The sequence below is a fragment of the Suncus etruscus genome, chromosome 15 (genome assembly GCF_024139225.1).
Source record: "Suncus etruscus isolate mSunEtr1 chromosome 15, mSunEtr1.pri.cur, whole genome shotgun sequence".
Taxonomy (NCBI): domain Eukaryota; kingdom Metazoa; phylum Chordata; class Mammalia; order Eulipotyphla; family Soricidae; genus Suncus; species Suncus etruscus.
The window spans coordinates 5,520,080-5,545,375 of NC_064862.1; the positions used below are offsets into that span (position 1 = coordinate 5,520,080).

At 36.3% G+C, this 25,296-nt stretch overlaps 1 pseudogene; it reads right to left on the minus strand.

Moving 5' to 3' along the window:
* Positions 1 to 6,781: 6,781 nt before the first annotated feature.
* LOC126031411 (sister chromatid cohesion protein PDS5 homolog A-like) lies at positions 6,782 to 8,304 on the minus strand (annotated as a pseudogene).
* Positions 8,305 to 25,296: the final 16,992 nt, after the last annotated feature.

The following is a 25,296-nucleotide window of genomic DNA, read 5'->3' on the forward strand; positions in this document are numbered from 1 at the left end:
TCCATATTTTTCTCTTAAAAGGAAATAATTATCTACTAAAGTAGTGTAAAATTAGATAACTAGATTTTTTTACAGTAGTTAAAATAGCTTCAGCCTTTATTCAAAAAAGAAGTTTTGCCAAATTCTCAATTTCTTCTAATTCTACATTGCTTAAGAAAACAACAGTGGGGCCAGTGAGGTGGTGCAAGAGGTAAGGTGTGTGCCTTGCAAGCGCTAATCAAGGAGGGACCACGGTTCGATCCCCAGTGTCCCATATGGTTCCCCCAAGCCAGGAGCAATTTCTGAGTGCTTAGCCAGGACCCCTGAGCATCAAATGGGTGTGGCCCGAAAAACCAAAAATAATAAATAAAAAAAAAAAGCAACAGTATAGCTGGATTATATAGGAGTTCAATTTCCAGTTTTTTGAGGAATCTCCATATTTTTTTCCATAAAGGCTGGACTAGAAGAATTTTCCACCAGCAGTGAATGAGAGTTTCTTTCTCTCCATATCCCCTCCAGCACCGATTGTTCTTGTTCTTTATGATATGTGCCAATCTTTGTCGTGTGATATAATACCTAATTGTTGTTTTGATTTGCATCTTCCTGATGATTAGTGATGTGGAGCACCCTAGGAACATAAAAATACAATTTAAAATCCCTTCCTCACACTAATATTCATTGCAGCACTACTTACAATAGCCAGACTTTGGAAACAACCAAGATGTCTTCAAGAGATGAATGGCTAAAGAAACTGTTCTATATATACACAATGGAATATTATGCAGCCATCAGGAGAGATGAAGTCATGAAATTTTCCTATACATGGACGTACATGGAATTTATTATGCTGAATGAAATAAGTCAGAGAGAGAGATAGACACAGAATAGTCTAACTCATCTATGGATTTTAAGAAAAATAAAAGACATTTTTGTAATAATTCTCAGAGACAATAGAGATGAGGGCTGGAAGGTACAGCTGATATGAAGCTCACCACAAAGAGTAGTGAGTGTGATTAGAGAAATAACTACACTGACAACTAACATAACAATGTAAATGAATGAGGAAAGTAGAAAGCCTGTCTTAAATACAGATGGGGTGGGTGGGTAGGGAGGTGGGAGATTTGGGGCACTGGTGATGGGAATGTTGCACTGGTGAAGGGGGATGTTCGTTATATGATTGAAACCCAACTACAATCATGTCTGTACTTAAATTGTATAAATAAAGATTAAAAAAAAGAAAGCAACAGTAAACTTCAAAGCAAAAATTGAATAAATTTATGAAAGCAAAGAATAAAATTTCCAAAGAAACAAATGAAGAAGCAAGGAATACATTTTATCTGTGTTATTTTTCATATATTAATATGGTTTGGAGTATGTGTGTAGTTTTTGTGAGATAAATTTGGTGTGATGAAATGATAGTGATTACTGATTTGATTTGTTTAAAAGATTTCAAATTCATAAATTCATTATTGACATAGTTTTCTAAGACATAATAAAGGGGTTGTGGCCAGAGAGATAGCACAGCAGTGAGGCGTTTACCTTGCAAGAGACCGACCCAGGACCAATGTTGGGTGGTTCAAATCCCTCCATCCCATATGATCCCCATGCCTGCCAGGAGTGATTTCTGAGAACAGAGCCAAGAGTAACCCCTGAGCACCACAGGTGTGTTTTTGGATGTGGCCCAAAACCCTAAATAAATATGTAAATAAATAATAGAGGGATTGTGAGTAAAGACTCTTTTCTTGCATGTGGCAAACCCTAGCCCAATCCCTGATCCTGCATATAATCCCTTGAGCATTGCTTGGCATGATCCCTGAGTGCAGAGCCAGGAGCCCCCAGCAAAGCCAATCCTAAAGGTAACCCCAAATAAATAATAGAAAATTTTTTATTAATTCATCTGCTGAAACAAATAATAGAAAATGTTCTTGTGCTTTTGATTGTGTTAAAGTGTTCAAGTATGTATCCAACTTCACTAAAATAGTTTACAAGTTAGAAGTAGAAATAGCTGCCGGTGTCCCATATGGACCCAGTGCCTGCCAGGAGCTATTTCTGAGTAGACAGCCAGGAGTAACCCCTAAGCACCGCCTGGTGTGCCCCCGTCCCCCCAAAAAGTAGAAATAGTTATATTTTTTAATTATTTAACACATAGTGATACGAAGTAAAGTCTCCTGGGGAAGGAGGCAGCATCTTCCAGTTCAAGCACACCCCTAGTAGTTCCACTTGAGTAGGCTTACAGAGGAGCCGAAGGAGGTCAGACCCTTTCCATTGACACTAATGGACCGTTTTATGCAAAACTGTTCATTTTCCGAAAGAGACCATGTCTGACTGGTGGAGTGATTCACAAAAATCACTTCATTAAAGGAATACTCTTCATGCGTGGCCTTATTCCCTTTAGTGGGGGTGGAAACTGTGAGCCACGCATGGGTGCCCCAAGAGAGGGAGTTCATCTCTACCACGTGACTCCAGCCTCAAGTTCCAGTCCCTGCGCTCAGACAATGACATCCTGCGGCTGGCATACAGTCTAAAATAATCCATGTGACTCCATTTGTCTATGGAATGCTTACTTTCATGCAACAGAGCGCAGCACACAGCATTCGGAAAAGAAAATCCACAGGGGTGCACCTAAGTATTTCCAGTTTCCACACCAACCCTTCGTTTATTCTTTCTCTCAAATTTATCAAAAGCAAACTATGTGCTCTTGATATCAATAGCCAATGGAACTCACATTGGACTCCTAGGCGAGCTCATTCGAGATCTACTCCATGAAACCTGGAAACAAGTTCAGACTGAATTTGCTCTCTCTTGCCAACAGAAATTATTCACGATCTCCATCTATAAAGCAAGTTTAAAGACTTGAAAATAGCAGAGAAGGAAGATGTTTATCTTAGAAAAGGACTGAAGAGTGTCTAGGATGGCAGTAAGAAGATGAGAAGCTGATATGTTGACTAGTTCCTGGTGAGAAAGTTGGGCAATTCTGGTTAAGATTCTCCAAACCTTTATTAAGTTCGTAAAAAGCAAATGATTTTCCTGTGTCATTCTGGTCTCCAAGAGTTGCTGTGCAGATTTGAAGAAAAGTGTTTCAAAAGGAAACACTTGAGTGGTGTTTTGACTTCTCTAATTAGGAAGTCTTTCTCCTTTTGCTTTTCAACTTATATATTGTGTTGGGGAATTTCAGGTTTCGTTTTCTGCTTGAAATCTAGACCCTTTGACCCTTCTAAGTACTGAAACTGTGGCCTTTACCTTTAAGAGTCCAATGGCCAGTGGGGCTGTGAAGGATCCTTTTTAGCTGTGATTTGCACATCTCAGGAGCTCAGCTGCACCAGCTAATTTCCATAAGTATCATGTGGTGTTACAGAAACCACATTTTGCCAAGCTGTCAACTCTACAGCCTTCTCTTTGCTAAACAGACTCCCATTAAAACTGTCTGCACAATTTGTCAGTTAAATGAGGTACAAGAGGGACGCTCTATTTGCCCCTAATTAGCTGCGCCTTTGTCTGTTTGATTAAGCATTCACATTATCAATTTTGTTTAATCTGATTCATTTCACACACCTCCCCTGGGACAAAGCCCATACGGTTAACTAATCTCTGATATCATCTCTCATATCAGGCAGTTATCATCTCTTCCTGAATGCACTCTACCCATAGGCACTATGATCATCAACCCCCACTGGGGGGACTTGGTCTGGAGGGGCACAAATTAAGCTCAGGAACTGGAGCTGACTCCTGGCATACTTAAATAATAAAGCAGATACTTCCTTGGTACCATCTGTCTGTCATAATCCAGTTATTCATTTATTCATATTCACTAATTCATTCATTCAGGCAGTAAACATATTGCCTGCCTACTATGCACCAGGGGATGTAGTGGAAGCTAGGAGTTGTAGAAGATAGGGTTTCTGCTCTCAAATAGTGCTTATATTTCCTACCCTTGAGAACACTGAAAATCACCAAATAGCATGGAAAACATATTTTTCCCAGAGGCCACTTCTACCAATATCTGTCATGCATGGTGCCTTTGGCTCAAGCTTTCAAACAACTCTCCAAAGAAAGATTCCAGATAAAGGCATAAAAGCAAAGGTTCATAACTTCCAAAAATAATCCCCTTACTCACAACCCATTTGAAGAAATAGTTAGCCATGGGAAAAGAGTTTTGAAAGTTTAGAATAACAAATCCCTATGTCATAGTTGTTGCAAAAATTGCATGGCATATAACAACTCCATTGAAGTTATTGTAAAACCAAACTAATTATATTCAACCTGATATCTTTAGTAGGTTGGCAGAGAAAACAAATACTAAATTTTGCTATTTTATTTTGGAGTAACATTTAGTGCAGGGCTCACTCCTGACCATGCTTAGCCCTGTGTGGCCTGATGATCCAACCCAGTACAACTGTACACAGGAAAGCACTGTACCCATTGTACTATGTCTATTGTACAACAAAGTGTACACCTAAAAACTTTATTTTAATGATTGACTTCATTTTGTGGTGTTAACTTAGTAAAACTATTCTGGGGATGGTAGCAATTGAAAGAACAAAACACTTCTGTGGCTCAGAAAACTTCCTAAAGAACTACAGAAAACCCATATATAAATTGAGGTTGTGATCTCAAATGTATTGTAATTGTTTTTATCTGAAAGCTTTTAGATCCTAGCTGGTAATAAGGATTTTAAAATAAATGGAACTTCAGAGTAGGGTTACAACTTTTTACTTTGTCTAGAAAATTTCTTAGAAAAGGAATTTTTGAATATTTTTAAATTTTTATTAGGTTCTATGATTTATAAAATTGTTTATAGTTGAGATTTAGGCATACAATGTTCCAGGACTAATCCTACTACCAGTGTCAATTTCCCTCCAACGATGTCTCCAAGATTTTTCTCACCCAAAAACCTTCCTTCTTTGCAGACACATTTTTAGGTTTAGCTTGTGTAGTTTGAATTTCATGTTTCCCTTGTTCTTGGTTTTTGTGGTTTGTGTATATAACTAAACCTTTATTTTATATCATTGATGTACACAAATTTCTTCACCCTTGCCCCTTATTATTTTCACTTTGCTTCTTAGTTCATGTCTCAATTTCTATCTTATCTGTCTATCTACCTATAATCTTAGGTCATGTGTGATCTAGGCAGTCCCTTCTTTATGCATTGCATTTCCTTATCCAGTTATTCTATATATCATAAATAAGATTATCTTGTGTTTGTTTTTCTTTTGACTTAAAAATTGTTAAATTCTGAGAAATTAGGTAAGACATGCTTCATGAAACTCTTACTATTTCAGAGAGATATCCATGCAGTTCAAGCTAATTCTTCTTAACCATTTCAAAGACAGATTTTATGTTCTGTCTTTTCTTTTTCCAAGTACATCTTCTATTCATTTAGCCATTCTTCATCTGGTACTTTTCTAGCCTTTCTGCCTTCTTCCCTTTCTTTCTTGCAAATATTATTTTCTGTTTTGCCCTTCCTCTCAAAGCCCAAACCTCAGAACTGAGAATTGACTCCATGAATACCTTCTGTATAAGTGAGGTAGGTGTCTACTAAATTCTAAATTATATCTTGTTCAATGTTAACTTTTGGATACTCTAGATATATATATTGACCTCTTAAAGCTAGCTAGATTCTTCAAATGTTATTTTTATTCAAATCACCATAAATTTACCATATCACTCGATTGTGTATTAATCACTTTGCATCTTTATTTATTTATTTTTTTATATTGTATGGTACATATATTTTATTTTTATATATTTGTTTAAACACCTTGATTACCTACATGATTGTGGTTGGGTTTCAGTCATGTAAAGAGCACCACCATCACCAGTGCAACATTCCCATCACCAATGTCCCAAATCTCCCTCCTCCCCACCCAACACTGCCTGTACTCCAGACAGGCTTTCTATTTACCTCGTACATTTTCATTATTAGGATAGTTCAAAACATAGTTATTTCTCTAACTAAACACATCTCTGTTTGTGGTGAGCTTCATGATGTGAGCTGTAACTTCCAGCTCTGTTCTCTTTTGTGTCTAAAAGTTATTATTGCAAGAATGTCTTTCATTTTTCTTAAAACCCATAGATGAGTGAGACCATTCTGCGTTTCTCTCTCTCTGACTTATTTCACTCAGCATAATAGATTCCATGTACATGCATATATAGGTAAATTTCATGACTTCATCACTCCTGACAGCTGCACAATATTCCATTGTGTATATGTATCACAGTTTCTTTAGCCATTCATCTGTTGAAGGGTATCTTGGTTGTTTCCAGAGTCTTGCTATGGTAAATAGTGCTGCAATGAATATAGGTGTAAGGGAGGGATTTTTGTATTGTATTTTTGTGTTCCTAGGATATATCCCTTGGAGTGGTATAGCTGGATCATATGGGAGCTCAGTTTCCAGTTTTTGGAGGAATCTCCATATCATTTTCCATAAAGGTTAAACTAGACGGCATTCCCACCAGCAGTGAAAGAGAGTTCCATTCTCTCCACATCCCCGCCAACACTGCTTGTTCTCATTCTTTGTAATGTGTGCCAATCTCTTAATTCTTTTCAGAAGTAAAGTCTCGGGGAAGGTTGAATAGAGTTGCTTTTAGCCTCTCTCAAGAGTTACTGCTATACATTCCCATCTGAGGACTGTGGTCCTCGAAAGGCAGTTAAGTGGTTCCTTCAGCTTTCAAGGCAGAAAGTGTGTTTTCTGAAGTTAATTTCATTTGCTGTCCATGAACGTCGTGAATACAAGTTTTTGTGGTAGCTGGAGACTGCTTCTGTTTGGTCTTCATTTCCTTCCTTCTGAATGAGTTTTCTGTTTTACTTTTGTAGGTCTATTGGTCGTTCTGCTGGAGCTGCCTTTTTGGTGCCTTTTTGCCTTTTTGGTTTTGCAGTTTGGGTGCTTTGTCATTACCTGCTTCCAACCCGCTGGTCTTTCCTGACTGACTGCTCCCCTCTTCCTTCCCTTGCTAAGAGGCTTATTTATATCATATCTTTGGTTGCATTGTCTGAGATTCCTCTGAGTTGGATCTGACCCCTCTCCTGGGTTTTGAAAGGGTAGGCGGTCCTGTTTCATCTACTTTCTCATCTGTTTTTTGTTGGATATTCTCTGCACCAGCTGCTGTTATTGTCATTTTTCCCACGGTCAGTGCTGATGTTGCCCTGGGAAGCCTGATCAGAATTAATCTCCTTATTTTTTACTAGGTCTTTATTTTTCTCAGGGGTAACAGAAATCATTCTCACAGGGTTTTCTTCATTTTCACTAACTCCAGTTTTTGCTACCTCAGAACACTGCTCCCTTTTTCAATTTCCGGTTGATGGGTTCATTTCCGAATTTACATTAATGTTGCTTCCAGTCTCAGGTCCAGTGTTTCTAACATATGGTTTTCTTCCTTTTGCTGATAAAGGCTTATTTACTGCACCTCGTACTTCAGCAAGTTTTGGCTTTTCTGTTAACAGAAGTACTCTTGTCCCTTCTGAAATATAACTCTTATCATTACAGTCCTTTTCAGGCTGTGTGAAAATTTTCATTAGAAGGAATGGATATTTTGGTGAATCTGCACTGTACAAAGTCCTTTTACTATTTGTAACACACCGAGCCACATCACATACTGTATGAAGTTTTTATTTGTCTTGGTTTCATCTGGACACTGTGCATCTTTTGTTGACTTGATGTTCCCTCCATTCTTCTTCATAATTGTTTTCATTCTTTGTCATTAAAATTTCAAGCATGAACCATAGGCACTCCTTAATATCACGAGTTTAACAACATTTTGTGATCTTGTAAATTCTGGGTCATGGGCTAGTAAGTGAATCATATGTAACTACATATTTAGAAAGCCTTGATAGTAATTTCTCAGTAACCATGGGGTTTTGTTTAATGTATTCTCTTCATATGCTGATGTTTTTCAACAAACACTGTGTTGCATGTGTTCTTCTTTCCTTCATATGTGCCTTTGCACATAAGGCAAAGATAGCTATCTACTCCAATGGGAGAAATAACTTCACAAGTGCCTGATGTAGCTTCTGAGTGAATATCTGTCTTACTTGGTAGCACTCATCATTAATAACAAGTGCACAGAGCTGAAACTGTTCTGGGGTTATAACTTCATGGTAACAAGGTTCCTGAGAAAGCTACATTATGCACTAGCAGCAGCTAATCACAAGCGAGACATACCAGATTTACTGATCCCTTTTTGCTCTTTCAGGTCACCTTCACTAAGTCCTGTAAATACAAGAGAACCAAAGTTATTCCAGCCAGTTCCAGATTCAGAATATATTATTCCTCCTAGAACGAAGTCACCATATTTCCTTTGAGGCCTTTGCCTATCCTGGTGACTCATTTCTCTGCCCTCTTACCCAAACTTTTATTGCCCTCTACAATATATTTTTTATTGAACACTTTACCAATGAAATGATGCCTCTTTAATTTATTTTTTTAATTTAAAATTATCTAAATTTACTGTCATGGTGTGTCTAGCAATGTTTTTCTATCGATATTCACACACACACACACACTCAAACACACACACACACACACACACACACACACACACACACACACACACACACACACACAGCATCTTGGACTCATGAAAACACTTGAAAAATGTCCTAATCCTCACACTGCTACATGAAGTTCTTGCTTATTTACTGATCTGGGAGGGAAACAGGATGTATTTCTGTTTTTAAAAAAGTCAGTTGACCCACAGACTATACTGAAATATTGCTCCTTTTGTATATCATTCAGCCTTTTCTTTTAGTTTGTAAGTTTTAAGAGATTTCAGCAGCAAAGTTGTTATTCAGTAGGCACGATGGACTGCAGATGCCTCGAGTTCTGTAGACCTGTCCCAACTTTATTGTCCTTTGTTGGACGATATTTTATTTTATTTTATTTTTGGTATTAGGGCCAAACCCAATGACACTCAGGGGTTACTCCTGGGTATGCGCTCAGAAATCGCTCCTGGCTTGGGGGACCCTCTGAAACACCAGGGATCAAACTGAGGTCTGTCCACATGCAAGGCAAGAGCTCTATCACTGTGCTAGCACTTCGGCCCCTGTAGGATGATATTCTAAATAATTTAAAATAAATTGCTCTAAAGGGAAAAATTAAACTAAAATACATTATAAAATAAATTTTCAGAAGTGTATTTTAGAAATATATCTATAATAATAACAATAATGAAGCATCTTATTGATGGTTTATGTAAAATAATTTTTTAATTTAATTTTAATTAATAAAATAATTTTAATTAAAATAAAATTTTAATTGTAAAATATTTGTAGCATCATTTTTGGTTTTCTCAATGTCTTGTCTATTTTACTTTCTTTAAAAATATTTTCTTTTCTTTTCTTTTCTTTTTTTTTGTTGTTCCAGATATTTTTACTAGTGGTTTCTTAAAGGTTTAGAGCCAAAGAAGCACTGTAAAAACAGTGTTAGAATGGCAATTATCATTTGCATGGGCCCACCAAAGTATGGGGGACATGGAAAGGAAAAACCTTGGCCTAAATACAAGGAGAAGTTTCCTGACATAAGACCAATTCTAGGCTCCAGGCAAACTAGTTTGTCCAATCCAGGTCATTGTCTGTAGTGCCCATACAGTTTTATTTTTCAAACAGTCTCTGTTGTTGGTATCATGTTTCTGTATTGAAGATCCTGGAAATCTGTATATACTACATTGAAGTCAGGATGGTGCAGAGCAACATCTAATTTCAACTCACAATTAAAGGGCAATGCAGAAAGCCCTGCCCAGCAGGTCCTTGTTCTTATTTAAATCTTCTCAGTGTTAAGGGAAGACTCTTTTGAGTAAATCGATGTCAGAGCAGCAGTAGAGTCTTCCCTGGTAGAGGATTGCTTCCAGGTGATATCATAGACAACTTTGGATGTTTCATACATGGCTTCCCTTGTTCAGGGGTGAATGGAGAATGCCCATTCTTCTGAGGCCTGTGCCAGGTCATCATGTCAATGTTCAGGATGTAAGGTTCCATTGCACCACAAGATTTGTGTCTTCCTATCTCTATTAGTTAAGAACTTAACTATATACATATATATATATATATATATAGTATTTTCCATTTTATTGATTTATTTTAATTTAGGGAAAGATATTTTTTTAATTTTTTTATTTAAACAACTTTATTACATACATAATTGTGTTTGGGTTTCAGTCATGTAAAGAACACCACCCATCACCAGTGCAACATTCCCCTCACCAATGTCCCAAATATCCCTCCTCCCCACCCAACACCGCCTGTACTCTAGACAGGCTTTCTACTTACCTCGTACATTCTCATTATTAGGATAGTTCAAAACATAGTTATTTCTCTAACTAAATGCATACCTGTTTGTGGTGAGCTTCATGATGTGAGCTGTAACTTCCAGCTCTTTTCTCTTCTGTGTCTAAAAGTTATTATTGTAAGAATGTCTTTCATTTTCCTTAAAACCCATAGATGAGTGAGACCATTCTGCATTTTTTTCTCTCTCTCTGACATATTTCACTCAGCATAATAGATACCATGTACATCCACATATATTCATCTCTCCTGACAGCTGCATAATATTCCATTGGGTATATGTACCACAGTTTCTTTAGCCATTCATCTGTTGAAGGATATCTTGGCTGTTTCCAGAGTCTTGCTATGGTAAATAGTGCTGCAATGAATATAGGTGTAACGAAGGGATTTTTGTATTGTATTTTTGTGTTCCTAGGGTATATTCCTAGGAGTGGTATAGCTGGGTCGTATGGGAGCTCGATTTCCAGTTTTTGGAGGAATCTCCATATCGCTTTCCATAAAGATTGAACTAGACAGCATTCCCACCAGCAGTGGATAAGAGTTCTTTTCTCTCCACATCCTCGCCAACACTGCATGTTCTCATTCTTTGTGATGTGTGCCAATCTCTGGGGTGTGAGTGGTACCTCATAGTTGTTTTGATTTGCATCTTCCTGATAATTAGTGATGTGGATCATTTTTTCATGTGTCTTTTGGCCATTTGTATTTCTTCTTTGTCAAAGTGTCTGTCCATTTTTTCTCCCCATTTTTTGATGGGATTAGATGTTTTTTTCTTATAAATTTCTGTCAGTGACTTGCATATTTTGGAGATTAGCCCCTTGTCTGATGGGTATTGGGTGAATAGTTTCTTCCACTCAGTGGGGGGCTCTTATATCTTGGGCGCTATTTCCTTTGAGGTGCAGAAGATTCTCAGCTTAATATATTCCCATCTTTTAACCTCTGCTTTCACTTGCTTGGAGAGTGCAGTTTCCTCCTTGAAGATGCCTGTAGTCTCAAAGTCCTGGAGTGTTTTGTTCTATATATCTTAAGGTTTCAGGTCTGATATCGAGGTCTTTTATCCATTTGGATTTAACCTTCGTACATGATGTTAGCTGGGGGTCTAAGTTCAATTTTTTGCAAGTGGATAGCAGTTGTACCAACACCACTTCTTGAAGAGGCTTTCTTTGCTCATTTAGGATTTCTTGCTCCTTTATCAAAAATTAGGTGATTGTATGTCTGGGGAACATTCTCTGAATACTCAAGCCTATTCCACTGGTCTGAGAACCTGGCTTTATTCCAATACCATGCTGCTTTGATAACTATTGCTTTGTAGTACTGTTTAAAGTTTGGAAAAGTAATTCCTCCCATATTTTTTCCCAATGATTGCTTTAGCTATTCTAGGGTGTTTATTGTTCCAAATGAATTTCAAAAGTGCCTGATCCACTTCTTTGAAGAATGTCATGGATATCTTTAGAGGGATCGCTTTAATCTGTACAATATTTTGGGGAGTATTGCCATTTTAATGATGTTAATCCTGCCAATCCATAGCAGGGTATGTGTTTCCATTTCCACATGTCCTCTCTTATTTTTTGGAGCAGAGTTTTATAGTTTTCTTTGTATAGGTCCTTCACATTTTTAGTCAAGTTGATTCCAAGATATTTGAGTTTGTGTGGCACTACTGTGAATGGGTTTGTTTTCATAATGTCCATTTCTTCCTTATTACTATTGGTGTATAGAAAGGCCATTGTTTTGTGTGTGTTAATTTTGTAGCCTGCCACCTGGCAATATGAGTCTATTGTTTCTAGAAGCTTTTTCATAGAGACTATAGGGTTTTCTAGGTAGAGTATCATATCATCTGCAAACAGCGAGAGCTTGACTTCTTCCTTTCCTATCTAGATTCCCTTGATATCTTTTTCTTGCCTAAACGCTATCACAAGTACTTCCAGTGCAATGTTGAATAGAAGTGGTGAGAGAGGACAGCCTTGTCTTGTGCGAGAATTTAGAGGAAAGGCTTTCAGTTTTTCTTTATTGAGGACAATATTTATCTCTGGCTTGTGTTAGATGGCCTTAAATATATTGAGAAAGGTTCCTTCCATTCCCATCTTGCTGAGAGTTTTGATCAAGAATGGGTGTTGGACCTTATCAAATGCTTTCTCTGCATCTATTGATATGATCGTGTGATTTTTATTTTTCTTGTTGTTGATGTTGTGTATTATGTTGATAGATTTACGGATGTTAAACCAGCCTTGCATTCCTGGGATGAAACCTACTTGATCATAGTGGATGATCTTCTTAATGAGGCATTGAATCCTATTTGCCAGGATATTGTTGAGGATCTTTCCATCTGTATTCATCAGCGATATTGGTCTGTAATTTTCTTTTTTGGTGGCATCTCTGTCTGGTTTAGGTATTAAGGTGATATTGGCTTCATAAAAGCTATTTGGAAGTGTTCTTGTGTTTTTAATTTCATGAAAGAATCTTGCCAGGATTGGCAGAAGTTCCTCTTGAAAGGTTTAAAAGAATTCATTAGTTAATCCATTTGGGCCTGGACTTATGTTTTTGGGCAGATATTTGATTACTCTCTTAATTTCCTCAATAGTGATAGGTGTGTTTAGATATGCTACATCCTCTCATTCAACCGTGGAAGATTATAAGAGTCCAAAAATTTATCCATTTCTTCCAGGTTTTCATTTTTAGTGGCATAGAGTTTCTCAAAGTAGTTTCTGATTACCCTTTGGATCTCTATCATATCAGTAATGATCTCTCCTTTTTCATTCCTAATATGATTTATTAAGTTTCTTTCTCTCTCTCTTTCTTTGTTAGTTTTGCCAGTGGTCTATCAATCTTGTTTATTTTTTCAAAGAACCAACTTCTGCTTTCGTTGATCTTTTGGATTGTTTTTTTGGGTTGCACTTCATTGATTTTTGCTCAACTTTGTTACTACCTTCTGTCTCCCTATATTTGGGTCCTTTTGTTGAGTACTTTCTAATTCTATGAGCTGCGTCATTAAGCTATTCAGGTATGCCCCTTCTTTCCTGATATGTGCTTGCAAAGCTATAAATTTTCTCTCAGTACTGCTTTTTCTGTGTCACATAGGTTCTGATAGTTTGTGTCTTCATTGTCATTTGTTTCTAGGAAGGTTTTGATTTTCTCTTTGATTTCATCTCGGACCCACTGGTTATTCAATATGAGGCTGTTTAACTGCCAGGTATTAAAGTTTTTTTTCTGTGTCCCTTTGTAGTTCACATATAATTTCAGGGTCTTGTGGTCAGCGAAGGTAGCCTGCAAAATTTCTATCCTCTTGATATTATGGAGGTATGTTTTCTGTGCTAGCATGTAGTCTATCCTGGAGAATGTCACTTGTACATTAGAGAAGAATGTGTATCCAGGCTTCTGGGCGTGGAGTGTCCTGTATATATCTACTAGGCCTCTTTCTTCCATTTCTCTATTCAGGTCTAGTATATTCTTGTTGGGTTTCAGTCTGGTTGACCTGTCAAGTTTTGACAATGTCGTGTTGAGGTCTCCCACAATTATTGTGTTGTTATTGATACTATTTTTCAGATTTGTCAACAATTGTATTAAATATTTTGCTGGCCTCTCATTCGGTGCATATATGTTTAGGAGAGTGATTTCTTCCTGATGTACATATCCCTTGATTAATACAAAATGTCCATCTTTGTCCCTTACTACTTTCCTAAGTATAAAGTTTGCATCATCTGATATTAGTATGGCCACTCCAGCTTTTCTATGGGTGTTGTTTGCTTTGATGATTTTCCTCCAGCCTTTTATTTTGAGTCTATGTTTGTTCTGACTATTCAGATGCATTTCTTGTAGGCAACAGAAGGTTGGATTGAGTTTTTTTGATCCATTTAGCCATTCTGTCTCTTAACTGATGTATTTAGTCCATTGACATTCAGAGAAAGAATTGTCCTGGGAGTTAGTGTCATCTTTATATCGAAGTTTGGTGTGTCTATTGGTCAGTCTTGTCTTAAAGTAGGCCATTCAGTTTTTCTTTTAAGAATGGTTTTGAGTCTGTAAAGTTTCTGAGCTGTTGTTTCTCTGTGAAACCATGTATTGTTCCTTCAAACCTGAAAGTGAGTTTTGCTGGGTGCAGTATTCTAGGCGAAGCATTTATTTCATTGAGTTTTGTCACTATGTCCCACCACTGCTTTCTGGCCTTGAGTGTTTCCGGTGACAAGTCTGCAGTAAATCTCAAGGATGTTCCCTTGAATGTAATTTCTCTTTTTGATCTTGCTGGTTTTAGAATTCTGTCTCTATCTGTGGGATTCATCATTGTGACTAGGATGTGTCTTGGGGTGTTTTTTTCCTGGGGTCTCTTTTAGTTGGTACTATTCGGGCATGCAGGATTTGATTGCATGTATTCATTAGCTCTGGTAATTTCTCTTTAATGATATTCTTGACCATTGATTCTTACTGGAGATTTTCTTCTTGGGTCTCTGAGACTCCAATGTTTAAGTTGTTTCTGTTAAGCTTATCACATACTTCTATTTTCATCTGTTCCCATTCTTTTAGTAATTTTTACATTGTTTGATCATTTGCTTTAAGGCTTTTTTCCAATTTGTTCTGCTGCATAGAATTGTTATTTATCTCATCTTCTAGTGTACTAATTCTATCCTCAGCTGCTGTTAACCTGTGGGAAAGCTCAACCATGTTTTTTTTCAACTCATCTACTGAGTTTATTGCTTTTTATTTCCTTTTCTATTTTCCCCCAGTAGCAGGAAGTCTGAAGATTGTGAGGTGTGATGAGTAAAATCGTTGCATGATCACATTTGTGGTTGCGTGGTTCAGGAGATAATGAGATGGGCCTGCTGATATGGCAGTGGTCAGGCATTGAGGCCTAGATAGTAAGTCTTTAAATATGCACTAGGAATATAGCAGGGTGGTGGTTGGGGGGATTTAACCTCATCTACAAAGATTGAAGAGTAAACAGAGGATCTGAAATATGGAGGTGAGTCAGCTCTTTATACTTAGTTTTAAAAATCACATATTAACTTCAACTTTTGAAAGCTAAAGAATACATTGTTGGGCCAGGAACATAACTCAATGTGTTGGAGTGCATGCATGCTTCACATGCGAGAGACCCGGGCTTGATATTCAGCACTATATGGTCTCCAAAAACTGGCAGGAGAGACACTTTCCCAAACATTGAGCAGGAAGTAGCTTCAGAGCACGACTAGGTATGACTCACAGCATCAAAAATAAATGCACTGTGTCCTTTTATATTTCTTGAAGCAGTGTTTTGTAGTTTTCTTTGTATAGATTCACCTCTTTAGTTAAGTTGACACTAAGGTATTTGAGTTCCTGTGGTACTATTGTGAATGGGATTGTTTTTTAAATAACTATTTCTTAAACACTTATCTATATAATATATAAAATATCTATATATAAAAAGCTATTGAATTTTGTAGCCTGTCATTTTGTTATACAAATCAATTGTTTCTAGAAGATTTTTGCTAGAGACTTTAGGTTTTTCTAAATATTGTATCATGTCATCCTTGAACAGTGATAACTTGACTTCTTCCTTTCCTAACTGGATGCCCTTAGTATCTTTTTCTTGCCTAATTGCTAAGGCAAGTACTTCCAGTATTATGTTGAATAGAAGTGGCGAGAGAAGGAAGACTTTTTTTGTGCCAGATTTTAGAGGAAAGGCTTTCCATTTTCCCCATTGAGTATAATATTTGCCATGAGATTGAGGTAAATGGCCTTTAATATATCAAGGAAAAGAAGACATATACACTGCTAATGGATTGAAAGATTCAACATCATTAAAATGGCAATACTCCCCAAGGTATTATAAAGATCCTTCTAAGGATACCCATGGCATTATTAAAAAAAAGTGATTCAAATACTCCTAAAATTTATTTGAAAGAATAAATACCCAAGAATTATTAAAGCAATGCTTAGGAAAAAGAAAATGCGAGGCATGACTTTTCCCAACTTTAAATTGTACTTCAAAGAAGTAGTCATCAAAACAGCATGTTGTTGAATTAAAGACAGACCTTTGGATCAATAGAATAGATCTGAATATTCAGAAAATGACCCTTAGAAGTATAATTAATTAAAATGTGATAACGGAGCAAGAAACACAAAATGGAGCAAGAAAAGCCTCTTTAATAAGTGATGGGAAAACTGGTCAGCCACATGCAAAAAGGCAAATTCAGACCTCCATATATAACCATGCACAAATGTTAGATCAAAATAAATTCAAGACCTTTATATCATACTTGAATCTATATGATATATAGAATAAAATGTAGGCAAAACATCCCATGACATTTAGGCTAAAGGCATCTTTAAGGAGGAAACACCCTTTGCCAAGCAATTGAAAATAAAGATAAACAAATGGGACTACATTAATCTGAGAAGCTTCTGCACCTCAAAGGAAATAGTGACTAGGACACAAAGGCCACCCATGGAATGGGAGAAACTATTCACCCAATACCCATCTGATAAGGTGCTAATATATAAGATATACAAGGTACTAACAGAATTTAACAAAATAAACTAGTCCCATTTAAAAAAATGGGGAGAAGAAATCAACAGATATTTTCTCAGTGAAGAAATACAAATGGCCAAAAGCAAATAAAAAATAAATTCTCCATCTCACCAATAATTAGGGAAATGCAAATCAAAAAACAATAGATATCATCTCACACCACAGAGACTGGCGCACATCACAAGGAACAAGAACAACCAGTGAGTGTAGCTGTGTGAAGAAAGGAACTGTAATTCACTACTGATGGGAATGCTGTCTAGATCCACCTTTCTGGAGAACAATACGAATATTCCGCAAAAATCTGGAAATTGAGCTCCCATATGATCCAGCAATAACACTTCTAGGGATATACCCTAAGAACACAAAAACACAACAAAAATATCTTCTGCACACCTTTATTCAATGCAGCGCTACTTAGAATAGCCAGAATCTGGAAACAATTCAGGTGCCCAACAACAGAAGAGTGGCTAAAGAAACTACGGTACATTTACACAGTGGAATACTATGCATCTTTTAGGAAAAATTAAATCATAAAATTTTCCTATATATGGATAGACACAGATACTATTGTGTTGAATGAAATGAGTCATAGGGAGAGGGATAGGATAGAATAATCCTAGTTATCTATGGGATATAAGAAAAAGAAAAGATGGTATGAAATAATATCCAGGAGGATCAATCAGTTCATGACATGAAGCTTGCCACAAAGAGAAGTGAGTGTAGTTAGAGCACTGTTAGTTTAGTTAGAGCACTAACCACAATGACAACTATCATGACAATGATAGTGAGGGAGAGAGGCACAATGCCTGTCTGAATGACAGGCAGGAGGTTTGGGCCTGCGAGGGAAATGTGGAACTTCAGTGTGGGAAGATCAGATAATATCAAGTTAGAACCTTTAATTTATTGATATAACATTTAATTTTAAACAGCATTTGAAGTGTCTCAAAACATTGAAGAATCATTTACTTATTCAATAAATTTTATTAAAAATAAATAACAATAACAAATTAATAACAAAAAAGAATGACCAATAACAAGAAAAAGACCATTTCAATAGCAAACCAAAAGATCTTTCATTCCTTGGTTAAAATGACTAAAAGAAAAGACAGGTTTAGTTTTCAGAGTTAAGGTAGCAGTTGTTTAGAAAGTATGTTTTGAGATCACTTAAAGGCACTAAGTGGAGTCTTATTCCCATATTTACTTTCTTTCCAATGTCTCTCTAACATCAACTTGTATGCTTTAATTTTTAATTTAAGTATTTTAAGGTCTCTTATTTCCCAATAAACAAACTGATTGATTTACATTTAAGACTATCACTAACTCAAAATTTCAACTCTAAGAATCACATGATTATTCTTCCTGGTATTAAACTACTATGCATAAACATAACTTGAAATGGTTATAAGAAGCCTGGAACATCTGGCTTGCATTTCTAATAACATACACTTTATTTTAATGGATGCCCAGGCCAGGAAAATTTAATCTCATAATGGTATACATTTATCCCTATTTATAAAAAAATTAGTTTGAAAATTAAATGATTTTTAAAATTGAATACCTGAACATTCTATTTATTACAGAAAATATGAGAAGTTTGATATAAATTGATAAGTTCTAAATTTGATAGCAATGGTTTGAATTAATAAGTCTCTAATTTACTCGAATAAGTTTCTTATTAGCCCTAAATGCTCTGCTTTGGGAATCATTCTGACTCATTAGTTTCTTTCACTCAATATTAGTTGGAATCAATACTTATGCTCTTTGGCATTGCCATCAGTTTTATATCAATCTAATTAGTATCCCTAGTCATGTTAATTAAAAAGCATCTCAAGTCTCAAAGATGAAAACTTAATCCTCCTTCATAACATTTGGCTAAAGAATTACAAATAATTATGGATAAGGGCAAGAACAAAAATTCAAGTGCAGAGAGAAGCAAGTTGGGAGATAGCAACTAAAGGAGGCTTTACTATTCTGTGTTTGAGACACGGATGAAAATAAGCTCTGCGTGTGTTTTAATTTATGTAACCTATTGATTAATTAAATCATCTGGCTCTGCCTATTAACCAGAGGTCTGTTTTTAATCTCCAAGGTGCATGTTTTTAAATAAAATGAATGAAATAATTTCTGAGTCTCTTCATTTGTTTTTATTTTTGTTTTTTGGTTGTTTTCTTCTTTTGGAGGGCACACCCTGCTGTGCTCAGGTGTTACTCCTGGCTCTGGCTCAGAAATCGCTCCTGGAAGACTTGGGGGACCGACCATATGAGTTGCCAGGGATCTAACCTGGTTCTATCCTGGGTCAGCAGTGTGCAAGGCAAACACCCTAATGCTATGCTATCACTCTGACTCCTTCATTTGTTTTATTATTTTTATTATTTATTTTATTTACTCTTTCATTAATGAATTATTGATTGCTTAGTCTATTTATTTAATCAATATATATCATGAATTTGTTATTAGGTTGTTACGAAATGGTTTAGCACATGCAGTTTTTAGTGAGAAACCTTGGCTTTACATTCTGCCACAACAACTTAATAATTTTATGTCTTGATTTCCTTATTTGAAAACAGGATAATAAATGGCAATATTATACATGTTTAGGGCTTTCCTGAATAACTTATTATTACCAGCCTGTCACATTGTGAGTATTAAATACATATTGATTAGTATTATAAATACTAATTATTACAGATATATTTAACAATTTAATTAACAATTTACTATAGAAATGAATAAACGTAACTGTTGCAACAAACCAGGCACTTTGAGATTTCAAATAATATGCTTACATCATAAAATTACTTAATTTTTATATAATTTTCTTGTCACAAAATGTTATTCTATACATTTTTGGAATTTTTTAATGAAAGAATAGGAAATATGGCCCATTTTAACCTCTTATAATGAAAAAATATTATTTAACTTTCAGGATATATAAAATAAGTGACAAACCAGATTTATTTTATGACTATAGTTTCTTGACCTAAGTTAGTGTTGCTAAAGAAGATATAAGTGATTGTAAGAAAATAGAATTTAAAGTACCTAGAGATCGAGTTAACAGTGAAGTTTGAGGGAGAACAACTTTGAATGTAAATTGGTTAAATGTGATTATTTGAAGCACAAATCTAGAAATAAACAGCAGAAGGGAGCTAAACACAGATAAGAATTTCTAAATTGATGTGTCAGTGACATACACAAAAGGAAACCTATCAAATTTTTCAGCTTTTGAGCTTTGGAATGAAAGTTAAAAAAAAAGAATACAGCAAGTGACTAACTGTGCTAATAGATCATGGATATGAAAACATAATAAGATTTTTAAGTTGTCTTGCTTTTTAATATCACAAATTAAAATTTTATAATTGATCTAAATGAAATGTGACTAGTGCACAAATTTAGGATACCTGAAGGTATTAACAATGTTAACTTGCAAGAAGAAAATAATGGCCATTAATACTTCCCAAGCAGTCAGGTCCAGGCTGATACCTTGTGGCATTCTCAGAAGGGAGAGTGACAGATTCTTTTTTCTCCATAAACTGCAGCAGCCCAAAACCACCCCAGACACCCTCTGACAGAAAGGCTCCAGCTCTGCAACTGAAGTCATATAATATGAGCAGCTAAATCCTTTCAGGTGAGATGGGACTACAGGACTGAAATCTCTGGGAGGTTCCTTTTGAAATGGAGAGTGTCAAGCCCTTCTTCCCACCCACCACTGGGAATTCCAGCAGCCCCATCCACATCTTTCTGACAGAAAATTGATGGGCTCTGCCACCAGGCCCCAGGAGAAAAAATAAAGGCTGCTGTTAGTTTTCTCCAACAGAAAGGGCCTACCTCGGTGACTTTAACGTCCCAAACTTCCAAGCCACCTAATTTGTTTTAGACCTATAAATCCTGGACCATGCAGCTTTGCAGCTGCTCGCAACCACAGGACCCCTTAATGTCTTGTAGTGTCAGACCAGTAGTTTTACAGGAAATACGTTGGGAAAGTTACATAGGAACCTACCCATTTCATTGAACCTAATCAGAAAGTTTAATTAGCACCAAACCACAGCCCAGGAAATCCTTAGACACTGACTTTTTGAATACTATGGAGTGATAAAACAAGTATTTTAAATTGTCATGTATTGATCTAAGATTTGATCATTCCAATTGCCTTTGTGTTGTAACAAGTAATATGAAATAAATTTATTTGTGCCTGCATGGTTGCAGGCTATGGTGGCGGGTGACTGGGGACACTGGTGAAGAGACCATCATGCTGGTGGTAGAATTGGTGTTTGAACATTTATTGCCTGATATGACTGTATTATGAACAACTTGGTTGTTTATAATAAAAATTAGAAAGGAAAATATGTTAACTTGCAAATCATATATTAGCCCATCAAGTAAGAAGCAAAGACCAGAGAGGAAAAGAGTGAGACAAGATTGTCATAGTGATTGCCTAATGGGACTTTGCTGAGTCACCAAGAGAAAAGACAGAGCTGAATCAATCCAAAAAGTATGCCAAGCATCGCAGCTTAGAATGTATCATACCCTTTTTCAAATTTATTCAGGAAGTGCTTGTTCATTTCCTCCCCCATTTTTTGAAATTTTTCCTTGCACTCAGTCAACTCAGGTTCAATCTCTGGTACCCCAAATAGTCCTGTGAGTCCACTAAGTGTGATCCATGAGAACAGAGCCAGAAGTAAACTCTGAACACTAGAGGATGGCCCCAAAACACCAAAGACATACAAAGCAAACGCCCTACCTTTATGCTATCTCTCTAGCCCCTAAAGTTCTAATTTTTGAGTAATGTCCATATTGTTTCCAAAAAGGCTGGACTATTTGATTTTCCCAGAGTGAATGAGGGTTCTCTTTCCACTGCACCAGTCACAACACTAGCTGGGTTTTTGTTATTTGTGATGAGTGCTAGTTTCTTTGATGTAAAATGTTCTCTCTTTGTTGCTTTGGTTTGCATTTCTCTGGTGATTAATTATGTAGTGATATAGAGCATATTCATAGAGGATGTTCACATTCTGCATTGAAGAAGTTTCTATTCATCTCTTCTCTTATGTTGGTGCAGCTACTCAAATACTTTCTATGTACTCCTCACCCAGTATTTTTGGTATAACTTTTTGACTTACATCAATATAAGATGATATATGATATATAATGATTCTGTTAATCTTACACTGATATGAGATGATATAATGATTCTATTAATAACATTTTTATTTTATTTGGGGACCACACGTGGCAGTGCTCAGGACTTACTCCTGACTCCATACTCAAAGATCACTCATGGTGGGACTAAAAGACAATATGGAGTGCCATAGATTAAGCCCAGGTAGGTTTCATGCAAGCCAAATGTCTAATTTGCTGTATAATATCCAGCCTTAGTATCTAAGTATATTAGAGCAGAGAATAGTGTCAAGTTAAGAAAGGTCATTTAAAATAGAAATGGCACCAATGAATCAAACTATAACAATTTAAAAACATTTATATGTGTGTTTCTCTATATAAGAAACAAACATCTATAGGATTATAAGCAGATATATATAAATTATATTGGAGAGTTCAAGATTATTCTTTACTAATCAGATGAAAAATAGTAACAACATATCACATATGCTTAAAATTGTCAACTGAACCAACTTATTGTCCTTCATAGAACTTTGCATGCAAAAGCAACAAAATGTATGCATACCCAAAACATTTCTTATAACCGTATTCTGCCATTTAAAATAGGTATTTAACTCATGGAGTTGTGCTCTACAAATTAATTGGCTTAAGAAAATTCTTCATAACTAATGATAAAAATACCTAAACCAATGGAAGTATACTGCTGAAAAGCTACCATTTTGTATTTTAAGGGCAGTAGAAATAGGAAATGTTCACAGATTACGTATCATAATGTTTTTATTTATATGTCACTTAAATGATAAATAACTCTCATCTTAACAATTGAACTATGATTTATTCAATCAATTTAGGCAATATATAATTCTTAAGAATAGCATTGAGTATGGCCAGTGTGAAAGTATATTTTTATTCCATTTGAATGCTTACCAAACTGCTATTCTATAACAGAAGGTTTTTAATAATAAATGATCACTTGTTTCTGTGGATGTCAATCGTTCTTTTCTCAAGCTATTTAGGTATATTATAAATAGATTCATAAGCGAAATTGTCATGGGAGCAAGGAAGTATTTGTTGAAGCCAATTAACACAAATACTTTGCTTTATTATAATTAACCTGGACAAGATATTCTAGGTTTACAAGGACCCAGCAGAAACCAGCATAGTGCCCCATATCACAAAACCATGCCCCAATACAGTAAACTGGATTTGAATGTGGCTGAATACATGAGGAGGTCAATAGTCTTCCTCACAGGAATCTGAATATCCCTTTCTTCAAAGATTCTATCAACAACACCAATGATTGGGCTTATTAAATCTATTCTATATTTTGTGCATGTATTAGACTGGAGTTTACAGAAACTATTCTTATTTATGGGATTGAATATAGATGAAAACAAATGTTGCTGAGTAATCAAACTAAATTGTACCAAGAAATTGCATCTAAGAGAAACAGATTGGAGGGAAGGAAAGAAAATTTAAAATTTTAAAATTAAAAATTTCATTTTTCTTAAAACCCATAGATGAGTGAGACCATTCTCCATCTTTCTCTTTCTCTCTGACTTATTTCACTCAGCATAATAGATTCCATGTACATCCATGTATAGGAAAATTTCATCAATTTTCAGAGACATAAGAGAGGAGGGCTGGACGTTACAGCCGACTGTTGCAAGTCAGCCCCTGAAGAGGTTGACTGATGCGGGGATGGAAGATGAGGTCTTTCCCCTCCAGCTCAGAGCATGCGTCTGCCACCCTGCTCAGCCTGCAGTCCTGAGGTGAAGAGGCAGGTAAACAGTTCGCAGTCAGGCTTGTGGAAATATTAGCTTTATTCGGTGGACAAGACTGAAGTCCAAAGCCTCAGCATCAGTTCCAGCCAAAAAGCCCCCCGCCTTCCACAGACCCTTGTTTTTATTCCCCAGAATCAGGTACCACCCAATGGTGGAATCAGATACCACCCAATGGTGGGAGCAGAATCAGGTACCACCCTAGGGTGGGGGCAGAATGCCAGGTCACACCTGAGGGTAGGGCACAATCACGGATCAGGGTAGGGTCAGTAACATAATAATCTCATAAAATATTTACATACACAACAGCCGACCTCATGAATCTCACCACAAAGAGTGATGAGTTTAGTTAGAGAAATAACCACATTGCGAACTATCCTAACAATGAGAATATATGAGGGAAGTGGAAAGCCTGTCTAGAGTACAGATAGGGGCGGGGAGGGGTGGAGGGATATTTGGGTCATTGGTGATGGGAATGTTGCACTGGTGATGGGGGGGTGTCATCTTATATGACTGAAACCCAACCACAATCATGTTTGTAACCAAGGTGTTTAAGCAAAAAAACATTAAAAAAGAAAGAAAAATTAAATATTCATATAACAAGAAATAAATATTATTAATTATAAAATGTAAAAATTATTTGTCAAGCCAGGGCAAGTAATGTAAATTCCATTTGTAAGTTTAGAAATTACTCTACGAATACATATGATGGGCATTATTTAAGGGTGTGGCTAATCACATGGAGTGATTTAGTTTACCAGGTTCAAAGAAAGTAGTTTGAAGCATTTTTATTGGCTCTAAGATAAAGAAATGGACTCAAAAGTGAGAAAGAAATGAATTATAGGGGCTGGAGAGATAGCATGGAGGTAAGGCGTTTGTTTGCCTTGCATGCAGAAGGACCTATGGTTCTAATCCCGGCATCCCAGATACTCACGGGGCTGGAGAGATAGCACAGCAATAGGGCATTTGTCTTGCATGCAGTCAATCCAGGCTGGATGGCGATTCGAATCACACCCACGGGTGTGACTCCCCCCCCCAAAAAAAAAAATGAAAATCAAACAAACAAAGACACCCATGAAGAAACATATGTACTCTACAATTCACTTGCTTCAATGACACACCAATAGTATTAATTTCCCTGCTAACTGTTGTGCAATTATTTACAGAATCCTCCAGGATATCCTGAAAGCCATATAATTAGGATGAGCACCAAGAAAGAAATAAAATCCAATGGCAAAAACTTTCACCCTCGATCTCATTTTATTGTTCCTGGGTGAATTTTTTTGTCTTTAGTTTTTTTTCACATATCAAAATTTCAACGAAACAGAGCTGCTAGTGAGCAAACAACATGCAGTAGACGGTTTCAAATAAGAAATTCCCTAAAAGAGCACCCGAGATTATATGTCCCATTTTTGGTAATATTTGTATTATATTTGGCATTATATAAGTTGAAGTTCAAAATTGTTTTCTTAACAGAATACCGTTCTAGAATAAAGTAAAAATAAAGTAGAGGCACATCCTCATAAATTCTTGCCTCCAGGGCCAGAGAGATAGCATGGAGGTACGGCATTTGCCTTTCATGCAGGAGGTCATCGTACGGCATTTGCCTTTCATGCAGGAGGTCATCGGTTCGAATCCCGGCATCCCATATGGTC